Source organism: Haematobia irritans, chromosome 2 (genome assembly GCF_050003625.1).
Source record: "Haematobia irritans isolate KBUSLIRL chromosome 2, ASM5000362v1, whole genome shotgun sequence".
Lineage (NCBI taxonomy): Eukaryota > Metazoa > Arthropoda > Insecta > Diptera > Muscidae > Haematobia > Haematobia irritans.
This window is the reverse complement of record NC_134398.1, coordinates 106,486,026-106,508,247: the sequence shown is the minus strand read 5'-3', so window position 1 is coordinate 106,508,247 and position 22,222 is coordinate 106,486,026. Positions and strand designations below refer to the sequence as shown.

The window sequence follows — 22,222 nt, the reverse complement described above, 5'->3', positions numbered from 1 at the left end:
ATGCTCAAAATTTTGTTTCTGCCAAATTGTATATTCCCCCACATCTTTCTCACTTCCACGAGATTTTTTAGTTCTTAGCACCTTTTTCTGTAATACAAACATTGTAGAAGAAATTATTCAATTGTATGATTTTTTTTATTTTAATTTTACCTTTTGCCGGACGGGGATTCGAACAGCGGACCACACAGTTTGTAAGGATCAAAGAAGTAGCTGATCAATTGCCCAAGGAAAAATAAAATGTTAATTTTGTAATAACAAGCAACAACCACCAACTTAATTCAATATCGCTCCCTGTTAAATAGCGCTCCAAGCTACTAAACACATATATGTTTATAGGCTATTTCTAAATTAATATATGTTTGCATCCAAGCATATTATATTTAAAAACATTTTATGTCCCAAACATAATATGTTCTAACATATTAACATATATGTCCCAAACATGTTATGCTAGTTTATGAACATTATATACTTGCACTCAAAAATATTGTGTTTAAAAATTTGTGTTCCAAACATATAATGTTTATAGCCAAACATATGAAAAACAGTCTTTTTCATCCGTGTAGAATTGAAATTTCATCATTTCATGGGCATCTTTAGAATTGGGTCTGAATCGAATGAACGAGCTTTTTAAACGGGCGTATTCTGCCAAAACCGCTGCATCATTTTCTGCTTCTACTTTCAAAACTAGTTCATGTTTGTATTTGTAAAATATGCATATATCACCTGCAAGCATTATTTATTTTCCGTTGAAACTAATATTTTTCAAATCATTGATGTAAAGGTTCTAAATGGTTCAAGAGCATCATTGGAACTGAAATGTTTAAGGTATTTATGTAAATTTAATTCCTTCTAGTTTTATGTTGAAGATAAGAACAAATCAGTTGACACCTCTACTTAATCGATGTGTCTATCAGGTCAAATCGTAACAGTATAATTGATTGTGACAGTATAATTTGATTGCACACGATTTAACATTAATTCACTGGATTCGACTTAATTTGATTATGTTAATAATTCGCAAGCGCTGGACAAGATATTTTGCAGAAAATTCATTCAAGAATTAAGGTAATTCTCTATTCGAGTGTCAGCAACATCGTATTAATTGCCATTTTAAGTGTGTAAGAAGAAACGAATTCGACAGCAATATCATATCAGCATCTTAAACCTTTTGGTAATACAGGAATACAGAGTTTTTCGACAGATATCTTCGGTATACAACAATGCAAACTAAGTTCAACTGTTAGGGGGGAAAATCGCCTAATATATGTTCGTTGCCATGTGTAAAACGAAACATAAGACCGAAAATGTTGGACCTGCAAAGGCGCAGAAAACAAATTTGCAAGTTTATGAGTATCCCGGGATACTCCATCAATTTTGTCACTTCCGATGAAGTTCTTTTGGACCAGTCTTATCACATACGACAATTAGATGTCGCAGAGATATTCCCCCGCAATGATTTGAACATGTCCCAGTTGATTTTTTCACTTCCATGGAAGTTCTTTTGCGAATTGCGGGATTTGTTGTTGTTGAATTTAATGGGATAATATATTTATACAAAAATAGATGTAGAAAATAACAAAATAAAAACGATGTGCAAACAAGAAAAGTAATTCTTTGAAAAAAATAAGTGATAAAACATTTGCCTCTGGTGAGATTTGAAGCTGTGTTCTTTATTTTCTCACACATACTAATAGAGAGCATGTTGAAAAATACTAATAGAGAACATGTTTGAAAATCGTGTACCGAAAACGTTTTTCTTTTGTTAGAGTTTTTTGAATTGCTTCGAAAATTTTAAACTTTTATCACCAAAAAAATTCGTTTGTTACAAAATTTTTATTTTTTCAATAAAAAAAGTTATATTTGAAACAACAACACAGTCCATTTCGTTTATATCAAACACTTTTCTGACTTTAGGTCTTTAATAAGACACATTTTACAGTTCAAAATTTAACATACTACAATGTAATGTTGAACATTTTTTCGGAAACTTCCGAACATATCTGAAATAGGGTAAGTGCAGCAAATGTGGTATAGGCTGGTAATGTGGTATAGTAGCTTTTTATGTTAAAACAAATAAAAACTTTGGTCGAAGCAGGGATCGAACCCACGACCCTTGGCATGCAAGTCAGACGTAGCAACCACTGCTCCACGGTGCCAAACTAGATGTTTGTTTCTGTTAAATAAACTTTGTTTATTCGGTTCGTGGGCGCCGCAAGCTATGCGGTAAAAAAGGTAAAAAGGAAAAAAGATTTAAAAATTTATAAAATCGTATTATTTCTTCTACATTGTTGGTAGTACAGGAAAAGGTGTTAAGAACTAAACAACCTCGTGGATGTGAGAAAGATGTGAGGGAAAATGCAATTAGCAAGAAAACAATGTGTTTTTTTTATTTTTTATTTTTTTTTGAGTTAGTCTTTATGAAATTGTTTTTACATCCTGGAAAAGAATAAACGTTTATCACAAAAAGTATATACTTTTCTTCCAAATACACTTCCTTACAGCGAAAAGCAAATGAGAAACGAACTTTGTTTGTCTAAAATTTCGTTTGGGAGGAAAGAATTATTTGCTCCTTCAACAGGCTCCGAAAAGAAATCTGGGGATCGGTTTATATGGAGGCTATATATGAATATGGGCCAATTCTAGCAGGGTTGTTAGAGACCATATTCTAACACCACGTACCAAATTTCAACCGGATCGGATGAAATTTGCTTCTTTAAGAAGCTCCGCAAGCTAAATCTGGGAATCGGTTTATATGGGAGCTATACGTAAGAGTGGTCCGATATGGCCCATTTGCAATACCATCTGACCTACATTAATAACAACCACTTGTGCCAAGTTTCATGTCGATAGCTTTTTTCGTTCGGAAGTTAGCGTGATTTCAACAGACAAACGGACGTGGCTAGATCAACTCAGAATTTCACTACGACCCAGAAAATATATAACTTAAGAGGTCTAGAGCAATACATATTTCGATGTGTTAGAAATGGAATGACAAAGTTAATATACTCCCCATCCTATGGTAAAGGGTATACAAATATGAAATAAGAGAGTTATAAAAAAATAAAAAATTAGTTTAAATAAAGAACATCGTTGTGAGCACATTTTTGGAGATGCTTTTAAGCTTGTGCCTTTAGAAGTACTTCCAAATTTTGTTGCTGGGTAGATTTAATATAAAAACGTCAAGCAGTGATGCCAGGAAGTTTTTTGAAAATTCTCTACGCGGCTCCTAAAAATTCCCTTTTTTCCCTACGACCAAAATTTTTTTCTTTACATTTTTCGCTACGGTAAAAAATTGACTAAGTTCAAACAAATATGGCTAGAAAATAACAAATATTTCTTTAAAATTAATAGTTAGGGACTATATCCAGGGACTAAAGGGACCAAATGTGCAATAATATTAATACCGACATTCTTAATCGGATTTCAAACTTTGCAATATCATTGCTCATTTTTAACACTACCAACATTTTTCTTGTGAACTTTAAAGGCCGCGTGTTTCTTCAGGTCAGATTTTCCACAATTTACGAATTTTCCACAAGCAATGCAATGGCATTTAAAATCGTCATTTGCTAGCCAATCCTTTAATTCAGCAGTGAGCCAATTGGCACAAAAAGGTTGTTTTCTAAATTTTGCTGCAATGGTTTTTGTAGATGACATTTAAAAAAAATTAAAACCTCTTATGAATGTAATTTGTCCATAGGCAAACAGCGTAAAACAATTATTTAAAGATATTCCGGAATAAATATTCTACATTAGATAAGCGAACCGCAAATGCACTGCGGAAGTGATCTTTGTATTATAAAATATTGGGAAGCACCAAGTTGGGGAAGCCATCACCTGTTTATGTACCTAAATAGAAGCGTTCATTCCTGCAAAAGTAAATCTAATTCATGTTATTAAATACCAATGCAAAAAATCTTAACGATACCGCTGACCTTTTCTAAATAATATCATTACAATAACATCGTTGACGGTGAATTACGTATTCAATTAGTTGATGCCTTGACTACCATATATTTTGGATCTTATAATAATTGAAATATTAAGCAAAAGTACTTTTCTTCTAGCAAAATATGGTAAAATCTGAAAATTAGAGAGATTCCCTACATTTGTATGAAAAATTAAAAATCTGTCCTTTTTTCCCTACAGTTGTAATTTTAGGAAAAAAACCTTAAAAAAAAGATTTTTCCCTACACATGGCATCACTGAGGCTAAGTCTTATTTTGAGGATTTAGCATCTTTGGTTTCAATTTTTTTGAATTAAGAAAACATTTATTTCTTTGAAGTATTAGCTAGAATTTGGATTTCTAATCTGGTATTTGTTTGTACGTGAATAGCTAAAAATGTCTTTATTTTAAAGAAACAGCGTCTTTGGCTCGGAATCTATACCCAAATCCTTATATTTAATTTGAGAAAATTCTGAAATTGTAGTTTAGTCAATGCATGGTTTTAAGCTGCAATCAAAAACAACAATAATGATTGAAGAATAAATAAACAATAACAAAACAAACCAAATGAAGATAGAGGAAACACGTTCAAAACAAACCCAGCCAACTGTACTCAAATCGATGATTTGACTTTGGCAAAGGAAAAGAAAAATGCTTGCGAAAAGTGTCTCGTAAATTTAAGAAGATTTTTACAATAATTTATTACAAGAATTTTAGTTCATTTTTCGTATCTTCAACGCAAAATTAACTACTCGAAAGGAAATTTTACAAATTCTAAGTAGCAATCGTTTAGTGCATGGCCTACAAAATACGATGGAAATTTCCTTAAAAAATTTCTTAACTGCTAGTTAAAAATTCGTTTGTCATGGTATAAAACTACTTGTGAAATACGAAGTACTTTCTAAATAATAAGTGCAATTTACTATAAATTTTTTTTTGTATGAGAAAATATTGTTTTACGAAAAATGAACTTGAAAGTGGATAGCAATTTCTTACTGACAATTCCTATAGTTAATAATTGTTGGTAGAAAATTACACAATGAAATATTTTTAGTTCACATGTAATTAAATTTATAGACATTTTCGGCAAAAATGGTAGATAACATTTCATGAAAAATTTGCAAATTTTAAGTTAAACGTTTCATCGTTCATAAACTGGTGTGCCTTTACGAATATTATTCTTAGAGTAAATTGTCAGCAGATGCGATGAACTAATGCATAGTACAGAGATCTTTATCGGCATAGTGAAATGTGATTAATGTAAAGATGATGTTACTTGAGTTTTGTTGTGTATACATGAGCGTGGGGTTGTTTTCATTTTTGTTCATTTAGTGGTTTGTGTGTGTGTTGTTGTTGCTGGATGAGGCGTTGTTTCCAATAAAGGCACATGTGTTTTTGTTGTTGTAGGAATGTTTTGGCTTTGTTTGGTTTTGTCTGGCATGCTTCAGTTGTATATTTGGCGTTGGCGTGGGCTGTTGCATCTTTTAAGTAGGTATACAACAAGGGAATATAAAGGCATGGAATATTTTGGATTTTTGAGACATATATTGGTGTTTGTTTATTAAACCTTTTAAATGAAAGTTATTAATATTTTATCGGTACACAGAAAAAAAAGTCTCGTAAATTTAAGAAGATTTTTACAATAATTTATTACAAGAATTTTCCAGAATTTTAGTTAATTTTTCGTATCTTCAACGAAAATTAACTACTCGAAAGGAAATTTTACAAATTCTAAGTAGCAATCGTTTAGTTCATGGCCTACAAAATACGATGGAAATTTCCTTAAAAAATTTCTTAACTGGTAGTTAAAAATTCGTTTGTCATGCTATAAAACTACTTGTAAAATGTCGTAAAGTATTTTCTAAATAATAAGTGCAATTTACTATAAGATTTTTTTGTATGAGAAAATATTTTTTACGAAAAATGAACTTGAAAGTGGATAGCAATTCCTTACTGACAATTCCTATAGTCAGCGTTGCCAATTTAGCTTTTTTCCCGCTAGATTTGGCTTTTTTTGAAGACGTTTAGCGGGAAAAAAATGCATTTAGCTTTTAGCTTTTTTTCTGGCTTTTTTTCATGACCCTTTTAGCTATTTTTGGCTTTTTTATTTTCGACATGTTTCTATTGAAATATGGATAAATCGGCGTTTTTATCTAAGCCTTGCTGCAAGTATAAGGGTTTCCACATATTTCAAAGCTCAGTTGAAAAATTAATAATGAGTCCAGCCATTATGCGGGCATTTTTGTAGCAAATACACCTTGTTGTATAGTTTTTTCATTATATACATAAAAGTTATCGTAAACTTTAAATCTACTATTACCATACAAATTTGTTAGATAAACTGTCAGTAAATTATTGGGAATATTATCATTTGACTCGTTTATCCTTTTTATGTTATTATAATATTCTAAAGTTATTACGATATTACTAAATTAAAATAGTAGATGTGAATTGCTGTGTGCACTGAAAAAATATTGTCGTCTCCTTAAAATACGAACGCGAATTTTGGTTATAATAGCATTTGTGAATTTCTTTTATATAAACTGTTTTCCTTGTCCAAAAGACGATAAAGTCGTTTTGTCCTTATAATTAAGTGATTCAACTTAAAAATGGGTATGTTTTCATGAAAGAAGGAAGAATTAATGAAATAGTCTTTAAATGTGAGGAGTTTTTGCCACAAACCAAAATAGCGTTCAAAAATAGATGTTTTTCAACACTTTATTTTAAAAACGTATATATACAATAATTTCTACTTGAAGTCGAGACTGAATTTGGAAATTTAAGTTGGCGTTAGCACATTTTTAAAGCGCTTTGATAGCTCATGAAGAAAAGGAAAATGTTTTTACTGGGAAATGTAAACTATAGGTATTTTCTACAATTTAAATAAAAGTAATGTATTTCGAATTTTTCACAATTTCAAAACCAAACTAAAATTTTATTTAAAAAAATGACAAATCATTTTTTACCAAATGTTAAATTTCAATCAAAAATGTGACTTTTGATACAAACAAATTTAGCTTTTTTTCTAGCTATTTTTTTTAGCATTTTTAGCTTTTTTAGCTATTTTTTTGGGCAAATCTAGCGGTTTTTGGTGAAACAATTCTGGCAACGCTGCCTATAGTTAATAATTGTTGGTAAAAAAATTACCCAATGAAATATTTTTAGTTCACATGTAATTAAATTTATAGACATTTTCGTCAAAAATGGTAGATAACATTTCATGAAAATTTTGCAAATTTTAAGTTAAACTTTTCATCGTCCATAAACTGGTGTGCCTTTACGAATATTATTCTTAGAGTAAATTGTCAGCAGATGCGATGAACTAATGCATATTACAGAGATCTTTATCGGCATAGTGGAATGTGATTAACCCTTGTGTATGTGATAACACTGGAAGCGATACCAGCGTGATGAGGTCCCGTGGGACCTACAATAAAAAAAGGATGGTAGAGAGGTTATCCCTACGATATTTTTCGATCATTTACTGTAGGTGGACTCTTCTATAATGCACAAATTGCATATATAAACATTTGGTTGTAAATATAGAGTTTTATTTAATTTTTAATAGGATACAGATAATGTTAAAATTTTTGATTAGTATACTAGTGGCCCTGATGTTTGACGCAGGCGTGGTACCTATAAGTATCCTTATACGTACCAAGCAACAATATATTGTTTTTGTAGTTGAATGTTCTTAACAAATTGGATTTTTGAAGGAAAAACAATACGATTTTTTTTAGTGGCGTTCGTTTTGCTCGCAGTATTATGTGCACAGTGGTTGTTTCAAACTTGGTCCAAATTGAGGCACATCTTGCCAAATTCCAGGAGCCGATAGGTCTGGAAAATGTATAGAAATATAAAAACTTATTTCGACCACGATTTCCATGAAGTTCAAATAACTTTTTTTGCACTTTTACTCTCACTATATTGGATATATCAACGGAAGACATAAAATTATGTACTACCAAGCAACGAAACCAATGGAAACTTCAAAAATGACAAATTCTTCCAAATAACGGTATTTTCTGAAAGGATGTTAGTGTTATTAATTGTTCCAAATACGAAAATCGCAATATCTTTACACTGCTTTTTAAACTGTGCTAAAACCACTAATGTAATTAGTAATAGGTCCCATTGGACCTCATCACGCAGAATCGCACTAAACTTTTTCAAATACCTATAAAAACCGTTTTAATGATTCAATCACATAAAAATTTTAAGTTTTCAACTTAAAACACTTCAGTAAAAGAAGTCATAAACCATCAAGCTGAAATTCATATAAAAGATAAAGTTATGTATGAATAAAAATCAAAAAGGTCCAGCGGGACCTCATCACGCACAGAAGGGTTAATGTAAAGATGATGTTACTTGAGTTTTGTTGTGTATACATGAGCATGGGGTTGTTTTTTATCTTTGTTCATTTAGTGGTTTGTGTGTGTGTGTGTGTTTGTTATTCGCGGATAGTTTATTTGGCTGGATGAGGTGTTGTTTTCAATAAAGTTACATGTGTTTTTGTTGTTGTAGGAATGTTTTGGCTTTGCTTGGTTTTGTTTGGAATGCTTCAGTTGTATAGTTGGCGTTGGCGTGGGTTGTTGCATCTTTTAAGCAGGTATGCAACAAGGGAATATAAAGGCATGGAACATTTTGGATTTTTGAGACATATATTGGCGTTTGTTTATTAAACCTTTTAAATTAAAGTTATTAATATTTTATCGGTAGTTTAGAAAAAAGTTATTAAGAATATTTAGTAACATTTAGTTGAAATTGAAGGTGAATTGAAATTTTTATTGTTCAATGTAAATTGAATGTAAATAAATTTGGACAACTTTTTATTACACCATTTGATAAAATGCCCCCAAATATGGTAAGTTACAAGCTAAAATGAAGAATTATATTTCATTACATGGTGTTAATTTTTAACAATTTTCATTATTGTTTCCATTTTTTCCAACAAGATATGTGAAAAAATTACCTACGATGAATAAAAAAAGGATAAGTCAAAATGTCCAAACAGCGGGTTCAAATGAACTACTCTCTGTTCCACGTGGTCATAATTTTTATTCACAAAAAACATTGTATTAAGAACTTTCATCATAAGTTTTTATAATAAAGTACTTTTGCTTAAAGAAAGTTTAATGTTAATGTATGAAAAATTTCATAATAGTAAAACGGTTTGTTGTTCCTTTAATTATTTAATTTCTCTGTACTGTAGAATGATTGATTTAAAAATAGTTTAGTCGTCGACATTTTAAAGAGACTGTTAACCAATTTTTAGTATCGGGTTTCCCAAAAAATAAGCAAGTAAACCAAAATAATACTGACTTTTTAACTTGGTAGGGGTATATAAATCTTATGGTGTTGTAAAAATGAACTAAAATACAATGCAAATATGAACTAATATTTAAGAGATTTATAAACTAGACAAGTTGAAAAAAATCTTAAGGGCTAAATCATGGTCAATATTACTACAGTTTAGTTCATTTTGCAATGGAAAAGGGTTCACTGTTTTTTCAGTGTAGTTCACTTTGGGTTGAGTGAATTACCCGAATTTATTCTGATAATTGGTTGATAGTTTTGCTGCAAGTAGAGGATGCTGCTGAGGAATGTTGTAATTCCGAAACACCTGTCCATCCAACCTTGCTTTGCCCAAATAAATTTGACAAGTATACTTTTCCTATGTTGGTTAAGCTACACTTGTAGTATAGTCAATGCACGGGTTTAAGCTGAAATCAAAAACAACAATAATTCTTAAAATATTTATCTTGGAGTCATCAAAAATATGTTATCCGATGTAGACGAACATTTTAATTAACAATTGTTGTCCCCCTACGAATAATTTTTTTTATCTAATACTCCATTCATACACGGACGAAAAAGACTGTTTTTCATATGTTTGGGTATAAACATTATATGTTTGGAACTCAAATTTTTAAACACAATATTTTTGAGTGCAAACATATAATGTTCATAAGCTAACATAATATGTTTGGAACATATATGTTAATATGTTAGAACATATTATGTTTGGGACATAAAATGTTTGTAAATATAATATGCTTGGATTCAAACATATATTAATTTAGAAATAGCCCATAAACATATATGTGTTTACAAAGAGAGACAAAGTGTATGCTGGAAGCAAAATAATGAAAGTAACACAAAGAAAATTGCATTAAATATAGGAAAAATACTACGTGTAAATATAAACAAGTATAAATTTACATATTATGAGTAAACATATATATGTTGTGATATAAGACTTCGCCAAAAATTGTATATGCTTAAGTAAAATATTAAAATGAGTATTCGGAGAGAAAATTCATTCGGAACCAAGATAAAATATATTTGAAAAAAAAGAGCATGATTTTTGTTTATCATTTTCGCATTACGGGCACAATTTTTTGTTTCGTCAAAACAAATCGGAACGTAGGACGAGTAAGTCAAAATATTCAAAGTTAATTAAAGGGATCTTCATAAAAACTAACGAAAGGGCACTATACACTGAACAAAAAGCATGTCCGGTTCCAAAGATTGTGTCTCCACTTTAACAATTTTTGTATTGATTCCGAACCAAAGAAGCGGAGAATACAAGTAAGGATGCTTTTAAGACACAATTCTCTTTTAAATGAGGTTTTGTGTACTTGACTCTACGAAGCACATTTCAATTTTTCGCTTTTTCAGCTTTTTTTCATATGCTACAAAATGTCCGTTAAAAACAAGACTTCCAGTAGAAATTATGCTATGTTTCAAGTAAAAAATGTCTTTAAAATAAAGTATTGAAAAACATATCCTATTTTTTAATGATTTTTGCCTTGTAGTCAAGATGCAAAAATGCAACAAATTTAAAGACAGTTTCATTAATTTTAATGAATTTTTCTGAATTATTAAAGTCAAGTTGACCTTAGTCCAAAAATTTGTTCTTTCATGTTATGATACCCATTTTTAAGTCAAATCACTTAATTATAACGACAACACGACTTCATTGAAAGTATCGACCTTTGAACATGGAAAAAACTTTATATTAGAGAAATGCGTCTTCTAAGCTAAGCAAAAGTTGTATTCTTATTTTAAGGACATGAACTCTTTGGCCTCACGACAATATTTTTTCAGTGCACTATTTTTAGAGTTGTGAAAATAAAATGAAAACAGGGCGAAACAGTGAAAAATTAAACAGTAAGATCTATAAAAACAAAGATTAGTTCCTCTTTATTAATGAGTAGTCCAAGAGGAGTTGACGGATTTTTTCGGAAATAAAAGCGGGCACTGAGTTCGAGTTTTGCCGCTAAAATTATTTCTCATTTTAGCGGCAAAACCAGAATAAAATTACAACTTTTTCCGGTAAATTGTATTATAACATGGTGGGGAAAGATCCAAAGCAACAATTGAATAAGTTTATTTTCTTTAAAAGAAATTATTAAAGAAAAGTAAAAGGGTAAACATGGCCATTTTAACGCGATAATACCAATTTATACCGGCCTTAATTAATTGAATTAAATTAAGTACAAAATTATTCGTTAATAAAAATTCATATTTATTTGTAGTTCTAAATTAATGGTGTTACATGCTAGCAAACAATTGTTCACACCAAAATAAATTTATGTGCTGTTGTAAAATTACTGTTTAGAATTTAAATATAATGTGCTTTTGAATGGTTATCGTTAACCTTAGGATTCGATGGAAAAATATTTTTATATACTCGAATTCACGTTCTTCTTTTGTAAGACTTTTTGAATTTCTTCGAAAATTTTAAACTTGTATACAAAAACCTTTATTTGTTACACAATTTTTATTTTTGCAATAAAAAAATAATATTTGATTTGAACTCAGTCCATTTCGTTTATATCAAGCATTTTTCTTTTCTGACTTTAAGTCTTTTATAAAACACACTTTACAATTTCGTAGTAAACATTTAATATAATAGTATGTAATGCTGAACACCTTTTCGGGAACTTCCGAACAAATCTGGAATATATGTTAAAAAATATATTAAAAAAAAAATGGTGTTGGTCGAAGCAGGGATCGAACCCAGGACCCCTGTCACGCAAGGCGGACGACCAACCACTGCTCCACGCTGCCAACAAATGTATGTTTAACAATGTTATGTTGTTAAACAATGTTATGTTTGCATCGGCTCGTGGGCGCCGCAAGCTATGCTATATAAATATAACTTATAACGATAATTATCTCTTGATGACCATAACAGCTACGTAGTCCAGTGGTTAGTGTGCTGGCTTACAAACTGTATGGTTCGCTGTTCGAATCCCCGTCCGGCAAAAAGGTAAAATTGAAAAAAAAAAAATTATAAAATTTAATAATTTCTTCTACAATGTTTGTATTACAGAAAAGGTGCTAAGAACTAAAACAACTCGTGGAAGTGAAAAAAATGTGAGGCAATATACAATTAGGCAGAAAAACAATTTTGAGCACAATATTCTTTGGGAGAAATTTCTTCTCAGCATATAATATTTTTGGGTCCAAAATGCCTCCAAACATATTATATGTTCACATAATAACATATAGTTTTTTGGAAGACAACATTATTGAATTTGGATGGAAAAATACAAAATGTTTGGAACTTAGACTACCCAAACATATTATATTGTTTAGACCAATATGCTTTCAAACATATTATATATTGGAAGAAATCAAACATATACATGTTTGGGCAATACCCAAAAATGTATATGCTTGAAGCAAAATATGTTTGGGAATATATGTTACAGAAGCGATTTTTTTGAGGGTGTAGGTATTCTAAGCTGTTCTAAGCGGTACTTCCGTTCTCCGAAAATATGTAAGGTAAGTAGACCCACCATGTAGAAAGAATCACTTGGGTTACTACACACAAAAAATTATCACCGAAATTTTTTAAATTAATCACTTAATTGAATTTGGAAACGGATTCAATTAATATGTTAATTGGTTCAAATAATTACCTAATCAAATCCGAATAAAAACCAATTAAAAAATTCGAAAATAATTTTCAATTACAAACATGATTGCAAATTTTTCCGTTTCCAATTACACATGTGATTGATCCAATCACTTTGAGATTGAAATTGAATAATTTTGAGCGATGGAAAGAGCGAAAAGAGAACAAGAGAATGGGTATTTATTCAACAATGTATGATGGAGAGATCAGTCTGTGGATGTAACTCGTAACGAACGGTTGGGTGGTTTGTTTTTCGCATTCGAAATGTGTGCATAAATATTTTGAACGCAACAACAAATCATAGCAAAGGGTTGAAATAAATAAAGTGTGCAATAACAAATGGCCACGTGGTAAAGGGTTGAAAAAATATATGACAGAACGCATTTGAAATTACCTGTGTTTGTGTTTTGTGGTATTGTAAAAATGGAAAACAATCTACGTTTATTGAAGGTAAGCAATTGTGAATACCGTTTTCCATTGAAACCTATTAACATTAAACGGACTAAAATAATATATTTTTATATTGATTTCTTTTAGTGACCAATTTTATTTCGTGAAATTGACCAATCAACTCCATCATTTTGTCAAATATATATAAAAATAAAACAACAAAATTCAAGTACATCCAGATGTCAATTTTGTTTAGAAATTTAATGTTAGTAAACAAAAAATACAACATATTTTCAATTTGTTTTGTTTACATTTTAATGTTAGTTAGTAATAGTAACCTATGTAACCAATAGTTACCTACGTAACCAATAGTAATCAGACAAGTTTTTGACAATAATAACCTGTGGCATTTAAAATGTAACCAATATAACGTACGTAACTAATAGTAACCTATGTAACCAATAGTAACCATACATGTTTTTGTTAATAGTAACTTGATGAATGTAAAATGTAACCAATAGTAACAAAACATGTTTTTGACAGTTGGATGTACTCAGCTGTGAACAGCTGACTGTGATGTAGTACCTTTAGTAGTTTTATCATGGTACCGTATTAATCTTTTAAAATTATAATTGTTTTCACTTCTGGTTTTCTTAAAACCAAGAGCGGTATGGGTTTGTTGGAAGATTCACCTTGAAGTTGCGAAGTAGCGTTGGCATTAAATTGCATTTTTGTTTTACCTGCCTTTTTCAGTTTGAACCCAAGTAGAGAGCAGTATATCTATGTATTTTCCATTTATATTTCAATGTGTGGAAATTTTGGAAAGGATTTGTTACAAAAATTAAATTACCGAGTTCCGTAATACTCCTTCTTATGCTAAAAGACTACAACTGCAAAAGAAGATTATAAACATGCAACCTGGAACTTGATAACCTTATCAGGTAATGTTTAATAAAATTAACTTTTAATTGAACAAAATTAAATTCGAATTATTCTGTTTACTTTCAGAAAAACTAATTTAGCTTACAGGCTGCTGATTTATCTAAATATTATAAGGAACATGCTGACATCGTTAATATGAAAGGAAGATATGATTTATATACTTTATTTTTTTAACCCTTTAGTTCTTATTGATCATAATTATATGTCTAAGTTGTGTTAGAACAAAACACGCAAACAACAAAAACCAAATTCTTTAGTCTATAACATAATTCAGAAAAATAAAATATTGAAGATTTTTATAAGAAACGCATATTTTCTTTTATTTCGGATAAAACTAAATAAGATTGCCAATATCAATTAATAATTTAATTGAATCAATCAAATAGTTGATTGATTTTTGTCGCGAAATTAATTTAAATTTTAATTGATTCAATTAAAACTATGATTGAATTTTATATCTAAAACCAATCACATTTTTAATTGATTCAATCACACAATTAATTGATTCCGTGACAAAATTCTATTAAATTTTTAATTGAAAATCGTGTTGGTTTTCAATCAAAATGGGTGATTGATACTATCATTTTCGTGATTGAAGACATTTCAATTAAAAAAATGAGTGAATCCGCAATTTTCGTGATTGAAATAAAAAAAAATTGTGTGTAGTCTATAATTAAGGAGGACAGACCTTCAATAAAAATCTTGGAGCCTTTTACAATCTATGGTAGACAATGTAAGTCGTAACCGATTCAATCACATAAGAATATAGTGTCGAAAATAAATTATTTTACATATTTCTCTTTATAAAGGTGGGTACAAGGTCCGAGTTTAGCAGCTAATATCACAGAAAATACCCACCGAAAAAATTATGATCGGCATGCATGTTCAAAACGATCTGTTAATTAAAGTTAATCAACACACAAGAGAACGGCTGCGATCTACCGCAACCGACCAGTGCATTTAATAAACACCAATATTTGTAATTCTAAAATACCAATTGGTAAAATGAATTTCAAACACCAATATTCAACGCAACCGACGACTGTCAGTGGTTGTTAGCAACCATGGCTGAACAAGAAGGTTAAATCATGGGCCCATACGATTACAATTTTTTTATTTCGACAAAATTTTAAGATGTCAAAATCATATATTTATGGTGATTGCAGCTCTCCAAATGACACTGCATAGCAAATGCATCTCAAACAAACTTGCGCATTCATAACTGGAGAATTGTTCGAAGATGACTTGAGTATCTTGATAACATATTCCAGACCCAAAATACCACGCACATCAGTTTTTAAACTGCATCATAAACTGTTTTTGTTAATAGATGGCGAAGATCCATTTGACTGACTTCCATTCTTAACTTTGGTGGGTATTATAGTCTTATTTGTCTCATATCGGCGTTCCTCGGATGAATTATCCACTTCACAATAACTCATAGGTGACGCAATTAAATTTGAACCCTTATTTTTCTCTGGATTTGATTATTTTTTCAGGACAATTGAAAGAATAAATAATTGCCACTTTTACCAATGACATACGATTCTTTTTTCAGCTGATTTTGACTTCTTAAACTTGTAAACAACATATTGAAATTTGTTGGTTTTGTTATCGTGATTCAACCTCCTTATTCAGCCATGTTAGCAACGTAACAAAACAATCACTCAAATTATTTACCTCATGTGTGAGCAGTGTTATTCGGTACTCTCTCAATTCTCTTAAGGGTCCAATAAACGCTGCGACACAACACGCTGCGGTGACAAATCCGATAGTATAAGGTCATGTTCGCGTGTTGCGGGGACGTGTTGGCATAAAATCAAAACAACTTTGATTTTTGTCAATCTGACAACACTCAAATGACACAATGCGTTATCAAAAACAACAACCAGCGCAGTGCTGCCGGGTGACTTGTGGACCTTTCCCCTCAAATATTAAGAAAAAAATTTTCTAGAATTTTTTCAAAAGCCGCCAAAAATTTTATGAATGTAAAGGACAAAAATGCCTTTTGAGAAACACAATGCTTATCAATATAAAAATTTGTAATCAAATTAATTAAAAATATATAAGTGAAAATTCGGCTTATAATGTATAAAAGTAAATAAAAAAAATTCCAGTAAACCCAATAAACACAAACGTTTGAAAAATACTAAAATTCAATAATTTTTCAAACATTTTTTCAAAGGATTAGGGTAATATTCAAGTTGAGAAATTGTTGAGAAAATCGCGTTCTCAACAAAAAACAGACATTACCCTCAACAGTAAAATTCAACACAATAGCAATAATTTCTCAATTGTAATCCTCAAATTGAAATGCATCGCTACTCAATAATTTCTCAAACAGTTTTCAATGTGAGAAAAATAAAAAACTAGCATTGTTGCGAATACTTTCAAACCACAATTTGTATGAAAGTCAATCCTAGTTCCAACTGAAAGTCAATACTAAATTTCTAGGGATTTTGTAAATTTTATTTTTTCGTTAACAAATATAATAATCTTAAAAATAACATTAATAATATATGAAAATAATAATATTATACCAATCAAAATGTAATTATCTTATTAAACGTATTAATAAATAAAAGTATGAATACAACTTTAAATATCTTAAACATTTTTACATGTATAATTCCATTTCCTCCATAATGTTGGTGTCATTAATATGCTGGCAATTTGAAATATTTACTATCGAGGAACTTGCTGGCTTGTGTGTTAGAATAGATTCCAGCAAGAGGAAATCACAAAATATCAAACTGATGACGGGATGTAAATTGATGTAATGCACATTTTCATCCAGAAGTTCTTGATATAGGAATTGTTGCACTTTGTTTTAATTGGTTGCACTTTGTAAGTTTTCTGAAAACTTTTCTTTGTTGTTTCCTTCATCGGTTTTTCATCGGCCAACATCTTCCAAGAATATACCATTCAATGATTTTAGTTTTCTGCAAAACAATCGAGTTTTGTGATTTCCATTATGTTTTCATTTCACTTTTTATTTTGACTTACCAATTTGTATTTCTTCCAACTGACCAGGTACTTCGTGATTTCCTCAAGAACGTTGGTATTACAAAATTGTTGTTATTAAAATACTGGCAATTTTCAGGAACTTGATGGCCAGATAATTGGAATAAATTTCCAGCAATTTCAATTCACAAAATAACAAATTAAACCGATGATGCGATATAAATTAAACTATCGATGTGATGCGAATTATCATCCAGTAGTTGTTGATATGGAAAAGCATAAATACCAAGTTTTTTTGGTTGCACTTTGATTTATGGAAACTTTCTCTTCTCGATAAGCCACTACCATTTTTCATCGGCCAGCCTCTTAATGTGTCCAAGAATCAGCATCCAAATATTTTAGTTGTCTGCAAAGAGATTTGAGTTTAGTGACTTCCTTCAAGTTTTCATTTCGTGTTTTAGTTTTACTTACCAATTATTATAAGCAATTTCAATTGATTATTAAAAAATTTCCACATTTTTGTATTTCTTCCACGAACTTTGTTGTCCAAAGTAGTATTGAAAACCATGTGGTTTTTTCGTTGCATTTCAGGGTAGTGTTTTGTCAAAGTTTTCTCCAATTATCTTCAACACATTTTCAAAGTTTTCGTCAACATTTTGCCAAATTGGTTGTAATTCGCAAACAATTTGAAGATGAATTGAAGATGAGCTTTTTCAAGTCAAGTTGAATTTATGTTGAAAATGATATTTACCCTCAAACTGAAGAGGTGTTGCATTTGAAAAACGCTCATCCTGTGTTTATTGGGAAATATATGAATTATTCGTCATAAATAGTCCAAAAATCTTAATCTTTTGCATTAGCAGTGTACAATTGAAAATTTGTTCGGTTACGGCGTCAAGGTTTTCATTTCTGATCGCCTTCGTACTCCGATATGGTATCAACCCCAGATAAGTAATTTAATATAGAAAAAGAAGAAAATAAATATATCATTGTTTAGATGTTGAACTTTTCGAAAGGAATTTTTGACCAGGAAAATGTGGGCATTCTGGCCATATTTGCCCAAATCGGAAGAACGTGTACATAGGGACTTTGTCTAAATCTGAGTCACTATGAATCAAATTCGGTTCACTTAAATATAATGTTAAACCTACCTTCTATGAACAATATCAAATGTATGGGACTAAAATCTCGTTTATTCCGGGGGGTAAAATGTGGATATTCCAGCCCCATCAAGCAAACCTATATATGCACGTACAGAAAAAACATGTTTAAATATGATTGTCTTTTAATGTTTATCTAGAGCATGTAATTTTTGCGAAAAAAAAATGTATTGTGTCTTTGTAAAAAGAATTTTCTAGCCGAGAAAAATGTATGCTGACAATAAGCATTTAAATGGTTTTCAAAGGCTGAAAACTATTATTTAAATTGTAGAATTTGAGACCATTAGATGATCAGGAAAATCGGGAAATTTTTAAGGTACAAGCATGTACATTTTTGGGTATTGCCCAAACATTTATATATTTGATTTCTTCCAATATATAATATGTTTGGGTAGTCTAAGTTCCAAACATTTTGCATTTTTCCATCCAAATTCAATAATGTTGTCTTCCCAAAAACTATATCTTTTTGGATATTTCCGAAACATTATTATTGGATATTGGCGAAACATTATTATGTTTGTTTTATGTGAACATATAATATGTTTGGAAGCAGTTTGAGCCCAAGAATATTATATGCTTAGAAGAATTTTCTCCCAAAGTAGATTTCTGTAATACAAACATTGTAGAAGAAATTATTCAATTATATAATTTTTACTTTTTGCCGGACAGGGATTTTAACCGCGGACCACACAGTTTGAAAGCCAATACACTATCCACTGGGCTCCGTTGCTGTTATTGTCATCAATAGCCAATTATCGTTATAAGTTATATTTATAGAGCATAGTATGCGGCGCCCACGAGCCGATGCATACATAACATTGTTTAGCAGAAACATACATTTGTTGGCCGCGTGGAGCAATACGCTAAACAATGTTATGTTTGCATCGGTTATCATCTCCGCCTTAGGTTACGTTAGGTTAGGTGGCAGCCCGATGTATCAGGCTCACTTAGACTATTCAGTCCATTGTGATACCACATTGGTGAACTTCTCTCTTATCACTGAGTGCTACCCGATTCCATGTTAAGCTCAATGACAAGGGACCTCCTTTTTATAGCCGAGTCCGAACGGCGTTCCACATTGCAGTGAAACCACTTAGAGAAGCTGTGAAACCCTCAGAAATGTCACCAGCATTACTGAGGTGGGATAATCTCCGCCTTGCACGCAGAGGGTCGTGGGTTCAATCCATGCTCCGACCGAACACCAAAAACATTTTTTTACTTATATTTTTACATATATACCAAAAATTCCGACAATATGTTCGACATTACATATTACTATATTAAATGTTTACAATGAAACTTCATAATGTGGGTTATTTAAAGATTTACAGTTAGAAAATAACAGTGATACATACGCAATGGACTGTGTTTTTGGTTCAAATATTATGTTTTTATTGCAAAAATAAAAATTTTGTAACAAAAAAAAAAACGTTTTGGTATAAAAGTTTGAACTTTTCGAAGAAATTCAAAAACTCTTACAAAAGAAGAACGTGAAGTCGAGTATATATATAAATACTTTTCCATCGAATCGAAGTTAACGATAAGTATTCAAAAGCACATTATATTTAAATTCTAAACAATAATTTTACAACCAACACATAAATTTATTTTGGAATGAACAATTTTTTGCTAGCATTTAACACCATTTTAATGTCATTTAAAATTTATAAATACAAATAAATATGCATTTTTGTTAACGAATAATTTTGTACTTAATTTCATTTTTACCTTTAAGGCCGATATAATGTTGGCATTATCGCGCTAAAATGGTCATGTTTTACGGTTACTTTTCTTTAATGATTTATTTTAAAGAAAATAAACTTATTCAATTGTTGCTTTGGATCATTCCCTACCAAGTTATAATATAATTTGCCCAACAAAAGTTATAATGTCATTCTGATTTTACCGATTTGAATTTTGCCGCTAAAATGAAAAATAATTTTAGCGGCAAAACTTGAACTTAATGCCTTTTATTTTTGAACGTGTCCGTCAACTCCTCTTGGACTACTTATTAATAAAGAGGAACTTGTTTTTATAGATCTTACTGATTAATTGTTCGCTGTATCCTCATTTTTTCATTTTACTGTCTAAAAAGAATATAGTGCCCTTTCGTCATTTTTTTATATTTATATTTTCCACTGTCTTGATTTTTTTAATTTCCTTTGTTTGAATATTTTGACTTACGTTTCGATTTGTTTTGACGAACCAAGAAAAAAATTGTGCCCATAATGTCAAAATGATAAACAAAACACTTGCTCTTTTTTTCAAATGTCTATTCTCTTGGTTCCGAAATATTAAATAATATTTTGACTTAAGCATATCAAATTTTTGGCGAAGTCTTATAAAAATGCCAAGCACATAGTCAAACCAAATGAACTCATAAAATGGTTTTCCGAAATAATATACAAATGATTTCACAGATGTTGCTCTCATTTGAGTGTCTCGTTGTGTTATGTTGATATCTTTTATCAACCCTCCCGGTTTCCATCACTATTTCTTTCTCTATACTCTCTGTCGCTCTCTGAATAAAACATAGCAACATGTATAGATATGATATGTTGTATGTGTTTGGAAGTATATGTTACAGAGGCCAATTTTTTGATGGTGCAATGGAGTTGCCATAACAACGTCTATCGGTTATTTCATGAACTCGTGAACGTCCGTGGACAACACCGTGGACATTCCGTTTTAATTTTTCGTGAAAGCTTACGTTTCGTTTTGTTACCGCCCGTTCACAATTTGGGAACGTAATTTTTTCTATTAGTGTACTAAAATTTTAACTTTTCTTGGTAGCTTTTCTTACAACTTTAAGGGGAATAGTCCAAAGAAACATTTGAAAAAGTTTATTTCTTAAAAATATGTTAATAAAAACTTTAAAGATGATATTTTTGCACGACTATGCGATCTTAATACTGGTCTTAAGACTACGTTAAAAAAATAATGCAATACAACAATATTTGTTGTACATTTTATATAAAATGTTGTGAAGAAAATTCCCGTGAAATAACTGGGGACAAGAGAGCGCAAATATGGTAAAATCCCGGGAACCTTGTGAAAAACCTCTAATTTAGCATACCATACAATCATATAGCCAAAATTAATTTATCTACATCATCGTATATCTTTCAACATTATATGCTTGTTTTGAAAATCCTCATCTTTAGTTTGTCTTTGTACAGTTTGGGACAGTTTTCATCATTTTTTATTTAAAAATAATCAAACACAATATCAGCCTTTAGGAAAAAGGAAAAATACAATTACTCGTAAGGTCGTAGATCTCAGTGATAATTATGAATTTCTTCAGATCTATTAAACATAAATTTGCTATAGTAATGGTTATTTTATTTTATGCTACGATACCATCTCAAAGTCATCAGCCAACATCTAAAGCTGAGTACTATGTTCGGTTTTCAAGCTGAAAACCAGCTTGTTTTCACGGTTACTTTTTTTTAATTAACTAATTTGGAAATATAAAATTATTTGCAATCAATTCCTTGGATCTTTTCCATCCATAATTTGCAGAGACTTGATAAAAATGTTATCGTCTTCATATATATTTTTGCACTTTTAATTTAGTGTTTTGGTGAAAAACTCGAACATAGTACTCACCTTAACTACAAAATATTTTCCACGAGTTTTTGTACATTGATATCAGGAAAATTTTTTATCGCGTAATAAACCGTCAACTTTTGTAGAGCAGTGTAAAATTGTCCGATGGCCAGACACCTCAGATAGTCGTAAATAACTCAAATTGAGTGACGAATATTTGACCTATGCTTGGAATATTACTGAAGATGGCCAAGTTCTATATGTCATTATGTTGTATGTACAAATTGAGACAAGTGTGTGTCTGTATGTGTTTTTGTGGTTTGTCTGTCCGTTTATTC

The 22,222-nt window shown here is 30.6% G+C and overlaps 1 protein-coding gene and 1 long non-coding RNA gene across 3 annotated transcripts in view; both read right to left on the bottom strand.

Annotated features, from left to right (window-relative positions):
• Samuel (SAM-motif ubiquitously expressed punctatedly localized protein) overlaps positions 1 to 22,222 on the bottom strand; it is a 532,479-nt gene that overhangs the window by 265,613 nt on the left and 244,644 nt on the right. The gene's annotated exons all lie outside the window — the stretch shown is intronic.
• Positions 16,817 to 17,975, bottom strand: LOC142225957 (uncharacterized). Its single transcript, XR_012719537.1, has 3 exons — positions 17,647 to 17,975; positions 17,218 to 17,581; positions 16,817 to 17,153 (listed from the first exon to the last, which is right to left on the bottom strand). It is a non-coding gene; the product is annotated as an uncharacterized LOC142225957 (long non-coding RNA).